This window comes from Telmatherina bonti, assembly GCF_933228915.1.
Source record: "Telmatherina bonti genome assembly, chromosome: 16".
Classification (NCBI taxonomy): Eukaryota; Metazoa; Chordata; class Actinopteri; order Atheriniformes; family Telmatherinidae; genus Telmatherina; species Telmatherina bonti.
In genome coordinates, this window is record NC_136614.1 from 7184024 (window position 1) to 7197992 (window position 13969).

Here is a 13969-nt window from a genome sequence, read left to right on the forward strand (position 1 = left end):
GGAGATTCTCATCATGAGGTGGAACAGAACACTCTCATGGTGATGAGGTGGAACGGGAGATTCTCATCATGATGAGGTGGAACGGGAGATTCTCATGGTGATGAGGTGGAACGGGAGATTCTCATGGTGATGAGGTGGAACGGGAGATTCTCATGGTGATGAGGTGGAACTGGAGATTCTCATCATGATGAGGTGGAACAGGAGATTCTCATGGTGAGGTGGAACGGAAGATTCTCATCATGAGGTGGAACGGGAGATTCTCATGGTGATGAGGTGGAACGGGAGATTCTCATGGTGATGAGGTGGAACGGGAGATTCTTATGGTGATGAGGTGGAACTGTAGATTCTCATGGTGATGAGGTGGGACGGGAGATTCTCATGGTGATGAGGTGGAACAGGAGATTCTCATCATGAGGTGGAACGGGAGATTCTCATGGTGATGAGGTGGAATGGGAGATTCTCATGGTGATGAGGTGGAACGGGAGATTCTCATGGTGATGAGGTGGAACGGGAGATTCTCATGGTGATGAGGTGGAACGGGAGATTCTCATGGTGATGAGGTGGAACTGGAGATTCTCATCATGATGAGGTGGAACAGGAGATTCTCATGGTGAGGTGGAACGGAAGATTCTCATCATGAGGTGGAACGGGAGATTCTCATGGTGATGAGGTGGAACGGGAGATTCTCATGGTGATGAGGTGGAACGGGAGATTCTTATGGTGATGAGGTGGAACTGTAGATTCTCATGGTGATGAGGTGGGACGGGAGATTCTCATGGTGATGAGGTGGAACAGGAGATTCTCATCATGAGGTGGAACGGGAGATTCTCATGGTGATGAGGTGGAATGGGAGATTCTCATGGTGATGAGGTGGAACGGGAGATCCTCATGGTGATGAGGTGGAACGGGAGATTCTCATCATGAGGTGGAACGGGACATTCTCATGGTGATGAGGTGGAATGGGAGATTCTCATGGTGATGAGGTGGAACGGGAGATTCTCATCATGAGGTGGAACAGGAGATCCTCATGGTGATGAGGTGGAACGGGAGATTCTCATGGTGATGAGGTGGAACAGGAGATTCTCATCATGAGGTGGAACGGGAGATTCTCATGGTGATGAGGTGGAATGGGAGATTCTCATGGTGATGAGGTGGAACGGGAGATTCTCATCATGAGGTGGAACAGGAGATTCTCATGGTGATGAGGTGGAACGGAAGATTCTCATGATGTTGTGGAAAAGAACATTTTCATGATGATGAGGTGGAACGGGAGATTCTCATCATGATGAGGTGTGGAACGGGAGATTCTCATGGTGATGAGGTGGAACGGGAGATTCTCATCATGAGGTGGAACAGGAGATTCTCATGGTGATGAGGTGGAACGGGAGATTCTCATCATGAGGTGGAACAGGAGATTCTCATGGTGATGAGGTGGAACGGAAGATTCTCATGATGTTGTGGAAAAGAACATTTTCATGATGATGAGGTGGAACGGGAGATTCTCATCATGATGAGGTGGAACGGGAGATTCTCATGGTGATGAGGTGGAACGGGAGATTCTCATCATGAGGTGGAACAGGAGATTCTCATGGTGATGAGGTGGAACGGAAGATTCTCATCATGATGTGGAACAGAACATTTTCATGATGATGAGGTGGAACGGGAGATTCTCATCATGATGAGGTGGAACGGGAGAGTCTCATCATGATGAGGTGGAACAGGAGATTCTCATGGTGATGAGGTGGAACGGGAGATTCTCATCATGATGTGGTGGAACGGGAGATTCTCATCATGATGTGGTGGAACGGGAGATTCTCATGGTGATGAGGTGGAACGGGAGATTCTCATCATGATGTGGTGGAACGGGAGATTCTCATGGTGATGAGGTGGAACAGGAGATTCTCATCATGATGAGGTGGAACGGGAGATTCTCATGGTGATGAGGTGGAACAGGAGATTCTCATCATGAGGTGGAACGGGAGATTCTCATGGTGATGTGATGGAACGGAAGATTCTCATCATGATGAGGTGGAACGGGAGATTCTCATGGTGATGAGGTGGAACGGGAGATTCTCATGGTGATGAGGTGGAACGGGAGATTCTCATGGTGATCAGGTGGAACGGGAGATTCTCATGGTGATGAGGTGGAACGGGAGATTCTCATGGTGATGAGGTGGAACTGGAGATTCTCATCATGATGAGGTGGAACTGGAGATTCTCATGGTGAGGTGGAACGGAAGATTCTCATCATGAGGTGGAACGGGAGATTCTCATGGTGATGAGGTGGAACGGGAGATTCTCATGGTGATGAGGTGGAACGGGAGATTCTTATGGTGATGAGGTGGAACTGTAGATTCTCATGGTGATGAGGTGGGACGGGAGATTCTCATGGTGATGAGGTGGAACGGTAGATTCTCATGGTGATGAGGTGGAACGGGAGATTCTCATGGTGATGAGGTGGAACGGGAGAATTCTCATGGTGATGAGGTGGAATGGGAGATTCTCATCATGATGAGGTGGAACAGGAGATCCTCATGGTGATGAGGTGGAACGGGAGATTCTCATGGTGATGAGGTGGAATGGGAGATTCTCATCATAATGTGGTGGAACGGGAGATTCTCATCATGATGTGGTGGAACGGGAGATTCTCATGGTGATGAGGTGGAACGGGAGATTCTCATGGTGATGAGGTGGAACGGGAGATTCTCATGGTGATGAGGTGGAACGGGAGATTCTCATGGTGATGAGGTGGAACGGGAGATTCTCATGGTGAAGAGGTGGAACGGGAGATTCTCATGGTGATAAGGTGGAACGGGAGATTCTCATGGTGATAAGGTGGAACGGGAGATTCTCATGGTGATGATGTGGAACGGGACATTCTCATGGTGATGAGGTGGAATGGGAGATTCTCATGGTGATGAAGTGGAACGGGAGATTCTCATCATGAGGTGGAACAGGAGATCCTCATGGTGATGTGGTGTAACAGGAGATTCTCATCATGAGGTGGAACGGGAGATTCTCATGGTGATGAGGTGGAATGGGAGATTCTCATGGTGATGAGGTGGAACAGGAGATTCTCATCATGAGGTGGAACAGGAGATTCTCATGGTGATGAGGTGGAACGGAAGATTCTCATCATGTTGTGGAACAGAACATTTTCATGATGATGAGGTGGAACGGGAGATTCTCATCATGATGAGGTGGAACGGGAGATTCTCATGGTGATGAGGTGGAACAGGACATTCTCATCATGAGGTGGAACAGGAGATTCTCATCATGATGAGGTTGAACAGGAGATTCTCATGGTGATGAGGTGGAACGGGAGATTCTCATCATGAGGTGGGACGGGAGATTCTCATGGTGATGAGGTGGAACGGAAGATTCTCATCATGATGTGGAACAGAACATTTTCATGATGATGAGGTGGAACGGGAGAATCTCATCATGATGAGGTGGAACGGCAGATTCTCATGGTGATGAGGTGGAACGGGAGATTCTCATCATGATGTGGTGGAACGGGAGATTCTCATCATGATGTGGTGGAACGGGAGATTCTCATGGTGATGAGGTGGAACGGAAGATTCTCATCATGAGGTGGAACGGGAGATTCTCATGGTGATGTGGTGGAACGGAAGATTCTCATCATGATGAGGTGGAACGGGAGATTCTCATGGTGATGAGGTGAGACGGGAGATTCTCATCATGAGGTGGAACAGAACATTCTCATGGTGATGAGGTGGAACGGGAGATTCTCATCATGATGAGGTGGAACGGGAGATTCTCATGGTGATGAGGTGGAACGGGAGATTCTCATGGTGATTAGGTGGAATGGGAGATTCTCATGGTGATGAGGTGGAAGTGGAGATTCTCATCATGATGAGGTGGAACAGGAGATTCTCATGGTGAGGTGGAACGGAAGATTCTCATCATGAGGTGGAACGGGAGATTCTCATCATGATGAGGTGGAACAGGAGATTCTCATGGTGATGAGGTGGAACGGGAGATTCTCATCATGATGAGGTGGAACGGGAAAATTCTCATGGTGATGAGGTGGAATGGGAGATTCTCATCATGATGAGGTGGAACAGGAGATCCTCATGGTGATGAGGTAGAACGGGAGATTCTCATGGTGATGAGGTGGAATGGGAGATTCTCATCACAATGTGGTGGAACGGGAGATTCTCATGGTGATGAGGTGGAACGGGAGATTCTCATCATGATGAGGTGGAACGGGAGATTCTCATCATGATGTGGTGGAACGGGAGATTCTCATGGTGATGAGGTGGAACGGGAGATTCTCATGGTGATGAGGTGGAACGGGAGATTCTCATGGTGATGAGGTGGAACTGGAGATTCTCATCATGATGAGGTGGAACGGGAGATTCTCATGGTGATGAGGTGAAACGGGAGATTCTCATGGTGATGAGGTGGAACGGCAGATTCTCATCATGATGAGGTGGAACGGGAGATTCTCATGGTGATGATGTGGAACGGGACATTCTCATGGTGATGAGGTGGAACGGGAGATTCTCATCATGATGAGGTGGAACGGGAGAATTGTCATGGTGATGAGGTGGAATGGGAGATTCTCATCATGATGAGGTGGAACAGGAGATCCTCATGGTGATGAGGTAGAACGGGAGATTCTCATGGTGATGAGGTGGAATGGGAGATTCTCATCATAATGTGGTGGAACGGGAGATTCTCATGGTGATGAGGTGGAACGGGAGATTCTCATCATGATGAGGTGGAACGGGAGATTCTCATGGTGATGAGGTGGAACGGGAGAGTCTCATGGTGATGTGGTGGAACGGGAGATTCTCATGGTGATGAGGTGGAACGGGAGATTCTCATGGTGATGAGGTGGAACGAGAGATTCTCATGGTGATGAGGTGGAACGGGAGTTTCTCATGGTGATGAGGTGGAACGGGAGATTCTCATGGTGATGAGGTGGAACTGGAGATTCTCATCATGATGAGGTGGAACGGGAGATTCTCATGGTGAGGTGGAACGGAAGATTCTCATCATGAGGACGAACGGGAGATTCTCATCATGATGAGGTGGAACAGGAGATTCTCATGGCGATGAGGTTGAACCGGAGATTCTCATCATGATGAGGTGGAACGGGAGAATTCTAATGGTGATGAGGTGGAATGGGAGATTCTCATCATGATGAGGTGGAACAGGAGATCCTCATGGTGATGAGGTAGAACGGGAGATTCTCATGGTGATGAGGTGGAACGGGAGATTCTCATCATGATGAGGTGGAACGGGAGATTCTCATCATGATGTGGTGGAACGGGAGATTCTCATGGTGATGAGGTGGAACGGGAGATTCTCATGGTGATGAGGTGGAACGGGAGATTCTCATGGTGATGAGGTGGAACGGGAGATTCTCATGGTGATGAGGTGGAACGGGAGATTCTCATGGTGATGAGGTGGAACTGGAGATTCTCATCATGATGAGGTGGAACGGGAGATTCTCATGGTGATGAGGTGAAACGGGAGATTCTCATGGTGATGAGGTGGAACAGGAGATCCTCATGGTGATGAGGTGGAACGGCAGATTCTCATCATGATGAGGTGGAACGGGAGATTCTCATGGTGATGATGTGGAACGGGACATTCTCATGGTGATGAGGTGGAACGGGAGATTCTCATCATGATGAGGTGGAACGGGAGAATTCTCATGGTGATGAGGTGGAATGGGAGATTCTCATCATGATGAGCTGGAACAGGAGATCCTCATGGTGATGAGGTAGAACGGGAGATTCTCATGGTGATGAGGTGGAATGGGAGATTCTCATCATAATGTGGTGGAACGGGAGATTCTCATGGTGATGAGGTGGAACGGGAGATTCTCATCATGATGAGGTGGAACGGGAGATTCTCATCATGATGTGGTGGAACGGGAGATTCTCATGGTGATGAGGTGGAACGGGAGATTCTCATGGTGATGAGGTGGAACGGGAGATTCTCATGGTGATGAGGTGGAACGGGAGATTCTCATGGTGATGAGGTGGAACGGGGAGATTCTCATGGTGATGAGGTGGAACGGGAGATTCTCATGGTGATGAGGTGGAACTGGAGATTCTCATCATGATGAGGTGGAACGGGAGATTCTCATGGTGATGAGGTGAAACGGGAGATTCTCATGGTGATGAGGTGGAACGGCAGATTCTCATCATGATGAGGTGGAACGGGAGATTCTCATCATGATGAGGTGGAACGGGAGAATTCTCATGGTGATGAGGTGGAATGGGAGATTCTCATCATGATGAGGTGGAACAGGAGATCCTCATGGTGATGAGGTAGAACGGGAGATTCTCATGGTGATGAGGTGGAACGGGAAATTCTCATCATGATGAGGTGGAACGGGAGATTCTCATCATAATGTGGTGGAACGGGAGATTCTCATCATGATGTGGTGGAACGGGAGATTCTCATCATGATGTGGTGGAACGGGAGATTCTCATGGTGATGAGGTGGAATGGGAGATTCTCATGGTGATGAGGTGGAACGGGAGATTCTCATCATGATGTGGAAATGAACATTTTCATGATGATGAGGTGGAACGGGAGATTATCATCATGATGAGGTGGAACGGGAGATTCTCATCATGATGAGGTGGAACAGGAGATTCTCATGGTGATGAGGTGGAACGGGAGATTCTCATGGTGATGAGGTGGAACGGGAGATTCTCATGGTGATGAGGTGGAACGGGAGATTCTCATGGTGATGAGGTGGAACGGGAGATTCTCATGGTGATGAGGTGGAACTGGAGATTCTCATCATGATGAGGTGGAACGGGAGATTCTCATGGTGATGAGGTGAAACGGGAGATTCTCATGGTGATGAGGTGGAACTGGAGATTCTCATCATGATGAGGTGGAACGGGAGATTCTCATGGTGATGAGGTGAAACGGGAGATTCTCATGGTGATGAGGTGGAACAGGAGATCCTCATGGTGATGAGGTGGAACGGCAGATTCTCATCATGATGAGGTGGAACGGGAGATTCTCATGGTGATGATGTGGAACGGGACATTCTCATGGTGATGAGGTGGAACGGGAGATTCTCATCATGATGAGGTGGAACGGGAGAATTCTCATGGTGATGAGGTGGAATGGGAGATTCTCATCATGATGAGCTGGAACAGGAGATCCTCATGGTGATGAGGTAGAACGGGAGATTCTCATGGTGATGAGGTGGAATGGGAGATTCTCATCATAATGTGGTGGAACGGGAGATTCTCATGGTGATGAGGTGGAACGGGAGATTCTCATCATGATGAGGTGGAACGGGAGATTCTCATCATGATGTGGTGGAACGGGAGATTCTCATGGTGATGAGGTGGAACGGGAGATTCTCATGGTGATGAGGTGGAACGGGAGATTCTCATGGTGATGAGGTGGAACGGGAGATTCTCATGGTGATGAGGTGGAACGGGGAGATTCTCATGGTGATGAGGTGGAACGGGAGATTCTCATGGTGATGAGGTGGAACTGGAGATTCTCATCATGATGAGGTGGAACGGGAGATTCTCATGGTGATGAGGTGAAACGGGAGATTCTCATGGTGATGAGGTGGAACGGCAGATTCTCATCATGATGAGGTGGAACGGGAGATTCTCATCATGATGAGGTGGAACGGGAGAATTCTCATGGTGATGAGGTGGAATGGGAGATTCTCATCATGATGAGGTGGAACAGGAGATCCTCATGGTGATGAGGTAGAACGGGAGATTCTCATGGTGATGAGGTGGAACGGGAGATTCTCATCATGATGAGGTGGAACGGGAGATTCTCATCATAATGTGGTGGAACGGGAGATTCTCATCATGATGTGGTGGAACGGGAGATTCTCATCATGATGTGGTGGAACGGGAGATTCTCATGGTGATGAGGTGGAATGGGAGATTCTCATGGTGATGAGGTGGAACGGGAGATTCTCATCATGATGTGGAAATGAACATTTTCATGATGATGAGGTGGAACGGGAGATTATCATCATGATGAGGTGGAACGGGAGATTCTCATCATGATGAGGTGGAACAGGAGATTCTCATGGTGATGAGGTGGAACGGGAGATTCTCATGGTGATGAGGTGGAACGGGAGATTCTCATGGTGATGAGGTGGAACGGGAGATTCTCATGGTGATGAGGTGGAACGGGAGATTCTCATGGTGATGAGGTGGAACTGGAGATTCTCATCATGATGAGGTGGAACGGGAGATTCTCATGGTGATGAGGTGAAACGGGAGATTCTCATGGTGATGAGGTGGAACAGGAGATCCTCATGGTGATGAGGTGGAACGGCAGATTCTCATCATGATGAGGTGGAACGGGAGATTCTCATGGTGATGATGTGGAACGGGACATTCTCATGGTGATGAGGTGGAACGGGAGATTCTCATCATGATGAGGTGGAACGGGAGAATTCTCATGGTGATGAGGTGGAATGGGAGATTCTCATCATGATGAGCTGGAACAGGAGATCCTCATGGTGATGAGGTAGAACGGGAGATTCTCATGGTGATGAGGTGGAATGGGAGATTCTCATCATAATGTGGTGGAACGGGAGATTCTCATGGTGATGAGGTGGAACGGGAGATTCTCATCATGATGAGGTGGAACGGGAGATTCTCATCATGATGTGGTGGAACGGGAGATTCTCATGGTGATGAGGTGGAACGGGAGATTCTCATGGTGATGAGGTGGAACGGGAGATTCTCATGGTGATGAGGTGGAACGGGAGATTCTCATGGTGATGAGGTGGAACGGGGAGATTCTCATGGTGATGAGGTGGAACGGGAGATTCTCATGGTGATGAGGTGGAACTGGAGATTCTCATCATGATGAGGTGGAACGGGAGATTCTCATGGTGATGAGGTGAAACGGGAGATTCTCATGGTGATGAGGTGGAACGGCAGATTCTCATCATGATGAGGTGGAACGGGAGATTCTCATCATGATGAGGTGGAACGGGAGAATTCTCATGGTGATGAGGTGGAATGGGAGATTCTCATCATGATGAGGTGGAACAGGAGATCCTCATGGTGATGAGGTAGAACGGGAGATTCTCATGGTGATGAGGTGGAACGGGAGATTCTCATCATGATGAGGTGGAACGGGAGATTCTCATCATAATGTGGTGGAACGGGAGATTCTCATCATGATGTGGTGGAACGGGAGATTCTCATCATGATGTGGTGGAACGGGAGATTCTCATGGTGATGAGGTGGAATGGGAGATTCTCATGGTGATGAGGTGGAACGGGAGATTCTCATCATGATGTGGAACAGAACATTTTCATGATGATGAGGTGGAACGGGAGATTATCATCATGATGAGGTGGAACGGGAGATTCTCATCATGATGAGGTGGAACAGGAGATTCTCATGGTGATGAGGTGGAACGGGAGATTCTCATCATGATGTGGTGGAACAGGAGATTCTCATGGTGATGAGGTGGAACGGGAGATTCTCATGGTGATGAGGTGGGACGGGAGATTCTCATCATGATGTGGTGGAACGGGAGATTCTCATGGTGATGAGGTGGAATGGGAGATTCTCATCATGATGAGGTGGAACAGGAGATCCTCATGGTGATGAGGTAGAACGGGAGATTCTCATGGTGATGAGGTGGAATGGGAGATTCTCATCATAATGTGGTGGAACGGGAGATTCTCATGGTGATGAGGTGGAATGGGAGATTCTCATCATAATGTGGTGGAACGGGAGATTCTCATGGTGATGAGGTGGAACGGGAGATTCTCCTCATGATGAGGTGGAACGGGAGATTCTCATGGTGATGAGGTAGAACGGGAGATTCTCATGGTGATGAGGTAGAACGGGAGATTCTCATGGTGATGAGGTGGAACGGGAGATCCTCATGGTGATGAGGTGGAACGGGAGATTCTCATGGTGATGAGGTGGAACAGGAGATCCTCATGGTGATGAGGTAGAACGGGAGATTCTCATGGTGATGAGGTGGAACGGGAGATTCTCATGGTGATGAGGTGGAACGGGAGATTCTCATGGTGATGAGGTGGAACGGGAGATTCTCATGGTGATGAGGTGGAACGGGAGATTCTCATGGTGATGACGTGGAACTGGAGATTCTCATGGTGATGAGGTGGAACGGGAGATTCTCATGGTGATGAGGTGGAACAGGAGATCCTCATGGTGATGAGGTAGAACGGGAGATTCTCATGGTGATGAGGTGGGACGGGAGATTCTCATCATGATGTGGGGGAACAGGAGATCCTCATGGTGATGAGGTAGAACGGGAGATTCTCATGGTGATGAGGTGGAATGGGAGATTCTCATCATAATGTGGTGGAACGGGAGATTCTCATGGTGATGAGGTGGAATGGGAGATTCTCATCATGATGTGGTGGAACGGGAGATTCTCATGGTGATGAGGTGGAACGGGAGATTCTCCTCATGATGAGGTGGAACGGGAGATTCTCATGGTGATGAGGTAGAACGGGAGATTCTCATGGTGATGAGGTAGAACGGGAGATTCTCATGGTGATGAGGTAGAACGGGAGATTCTCATGGTGATGAGGTGGAACGGGAGATTCTCATGGTGATGAGGTAGAACGGGAGATTCTCATGGTGATGAGGTGGAATGGGAGATTCTCATGGTGATGAGGTGGAACGGGAGATTCTCATGGTGATGAGGTAGAACGGGAGATTCTCATGGTGATGAGGTGGAATGGGAGATTCTCATCATGATGAGGTGGAACAGGAGATCCTCATGGTGATGAGGTAGAACGGGAGATTCTCATGGTGATGAGGTGGAATGGGAGATTCTCATCATAATGTGGTGGAACGGGAGATTCTCATGGTGATGAGGTGGAATGGGAGATTCTCATCATAATGTGGTGGAACGGGAGATTCTCATGGTGATGAGGTGGAACGGGAGATTCTCATGGTGATGAGGTAGAACGGGAGATTCTCATGGTGACGAGGTGGAACGGGAGATCCTCATGGTGATGAGGTGGAACGGGAGATTCTCATGGTGATGAGGTGGAACAGGAGATCCTCATGGTGATGAGGTAGAACGGGAGATTCTCATGGTGATGAGGTGGAACGGGAGATTCTCATGGTGATGAGGTGGAACGGGAGATTCTCATGGTGATGAGGTGGAACGGGAGATTCTCCTCATGATGAGGTGGAACGGGAGATTCTCATGGTGATGAGGTAGAACGGGAGATTCTCATGGTGATGAGGTAGAACGGGAGATTCTCATGGTGATGAGGTAGAACGGGAGATTCTCATGGTGATGAGGTGGAACGGGAGATTCTCATGGTGATGAGGTAGAACGGGAGATTCTCATGGTGATGAGGTGGAATGGGAGATTCTCATGGTGATGAGGTGGAACGGGAGATTCTCATGGTGATGAGGTAGAACGGGAGATTCTCATGGTGATGAGGTGGAATGGGAGATTCTCATCATGATGAGGTGGAACAGGAGATCCTCATGGTGATGAGGTAGAACGGGAGATTCTCATGGTGATGAGGTGGAATGGGAGATTCTCATCATAATGTGGTGGAACGGGAGATTCTCATGGTGATGAGGTGGAATGGGAGATTCTCATCATAATGTGGTGGAACGGGAGATTCTCATGGTGATGAGGTGGAACGGGAGATTCTCATGGTGATGAGGTAGAACGGGAGATTCTCATGGTGACGAGGTGGAACGGGAGATCCTCATGGTGATGAGGTGGAACGGGAGATTCTCATGGTGATGAGGTGGAACAGGAGATCCTCATGGTGATGAGGTAGAACGGGAGATTCTCATGGTGATGAGGTGGAACGGGAGATTCTCATGGTGATGAGGTGGAACGGGAGATTCTCATGGTGATGAGGTGGAACTGGAGATTCTCATGGTGATGAGATAGAACGGGAGATTCTCATGGTGATGAGGTGGAACTACGTGTTCTTTTGGAGTACAAACCAAGAAGCAACTTTTTTGCTATTGGTTTATTTGTGAACTTCTCTCCAGATATCAGAGTTGGTTTTTACTAACCCCACCAATGGAAAGGTTTGAAGAGCAGAAAAGCATCTAGATTCTCCACAACTGACATGATTATGATGTTTTAAGCTTTAAGGTCAGATCATGGAAACAAACCACATATCTGATCGTCATTATGCTGATGACACTCTGCTTTATATCACTGTCTCACCAGGAGACAAGGCTTCCGTTTGTATTTCAGTAAAATCAGACTTTTCAGCTAAATGAAGATAAATCTGAATTAACTGGGACTGGAATCAAAGCAGATCATCCAGCTCCAGTCAGCGATTTTAAAACTAACCAATCACTGCTACTGGTCCACATTATTGATCTTATTTCCATTTAATTTATTCAGTTTGTTTTAATTCTACTGAATGTTTACTCTGCACCGTCTGTGTTGCTTTTAATGTTTCATTTAAACATCGAGTTTTCTTGTGAATGAAATGTGACAAATGTACAAATAAACCTGCAGCGCTTCAATAAAGGAAACTAATATTTCCAAAAAGAGCCATAAAATAAAAGCTAAACGTACGATCAATACGTTTCCTTCCTGATGGAGGTTTTCCTCCCTGGTTCTGGTCCTGATGGAGGTTTTCCTCCCTGGTTCTGGTCCTGATGGAGGTTTTCCTCCCTGGTTCTGGTCCTGGTGGAGGTTTTCCTCCCTGGTTCTGGTCCTGGTGGAGGTTTTCCTCCCTGGTTCTGGTCCTGGTGGAGGTTTTCCTCCCTGGTTCTGGTCCTGATGGAGGTTTTCCTCCCTGGTTCTGGTCCTGGTGGAGGTTTTCCTCCCTGGTTCTGGTCCTGGTGGAGGTTTTCCTCCCTGGTTCTGGTCCTGATGGAGGTTTTCCTCCCTGGTTCTGGTCCTGATGGAGGTTTTCCTCCCTGGTTCTGGTCCTGGTGGAGGTTTTCCTCCCTGGTTCTGGTCCTGATGGAGGTTTTCCTCCCTGGTTCTGGTCCTGGTGGAGGTTTTCCTCCCTGGTTCTGGTCCTGATGGAGGTTTTCCTCCCTGGTTCTGGTCCTGGTGGAGGTTTTCCTCCCTGGTTCTGGTCCTGATGGAGGTTTTCCTTCCTGGTTCTGGTCCTGGTGGAGGTTTTCCTCCCTGGTTCTGGTCCTGATGGAGGTTTTCCTCCCTGGTTCTGGTCCTGATGGAGGTTTTCCTTCCTGGTTCTGGTCCTGATGGAGGTTTTCCTCCCTGGTTCTGGTCCTGGTGGAGGTTTTCCTCCCTGGTTCTGGTCCTGGTGGAGGTTTTCCTCCCTGGTTCTGGTCCTGGTGGAGGTTTTCCTCCCTGGTTCTGGTCCTGGTGGAGGTTTTCCTCCCTGGTTCTGGTCCTGATGGAGGTTTTCCTCCCTGGTTCTGGTCCTGGTGGAGGTTTTCCTCCCTGGTTCTGGTCCTGGTGGAGGTTTTCCTCCCTGGTTCTGGTCCTGGTGGAGGTTTACCTTCCTGGTTCTGGTCCTGATGGAGGTTTTCCTCCCTGGTTCTGGTCCTGGTGGAGGTTTGTCTTCCTGTAAATGGGGAAGCTTCCTCCTGCAGTCCAGAGTAGCGGAGAAGACCTGATGCGGTCAGGACTACGGCTCCTCTGATGAAAGAACGCAGTTTAACGTTTTGGCGAATCATTTAACAATAAATATTCTGCTGCTGAAAAATCTGTTTATTTCCATGTTAATGTCTCCACATCCGTTAGGAAAATGTAGGATGAGCAGATTGATGCTGGTCGCACCATGTGATGGCTGTAGACACAGCCATCACATGGGTGATCAAATTCATTACACATACACTTTATTTTTGTTTAACCAGGATTTAAATAGCAGACCAATATTTTTATCAGACATCCATTTCATACAGCATCACAAATATTCTGAAAGAGCATGCATTTTTGTTTGTTGTGATGGTATGGTTTTCATTAGTTTTTTCCTTGAGTTCCAGTGGCTCCAGTCCCTTGGCTGTGAACCA

At 48.5% G+C, this 13969-nt stretch overlaps 1 protein-coding gene across 1 annotated transcript in view; it reads right to left on the reverse strand.

Moving 5' to 3' along the window:
• Positions 1-13969, reverse strand: part of nt5e (5'-nucleotidase, ecto (CD73)) — a 65992-nt gene that overhangs the window by 35671 nt on the left and 16352 nt on the right. The window lies entirely within an intron of this gene.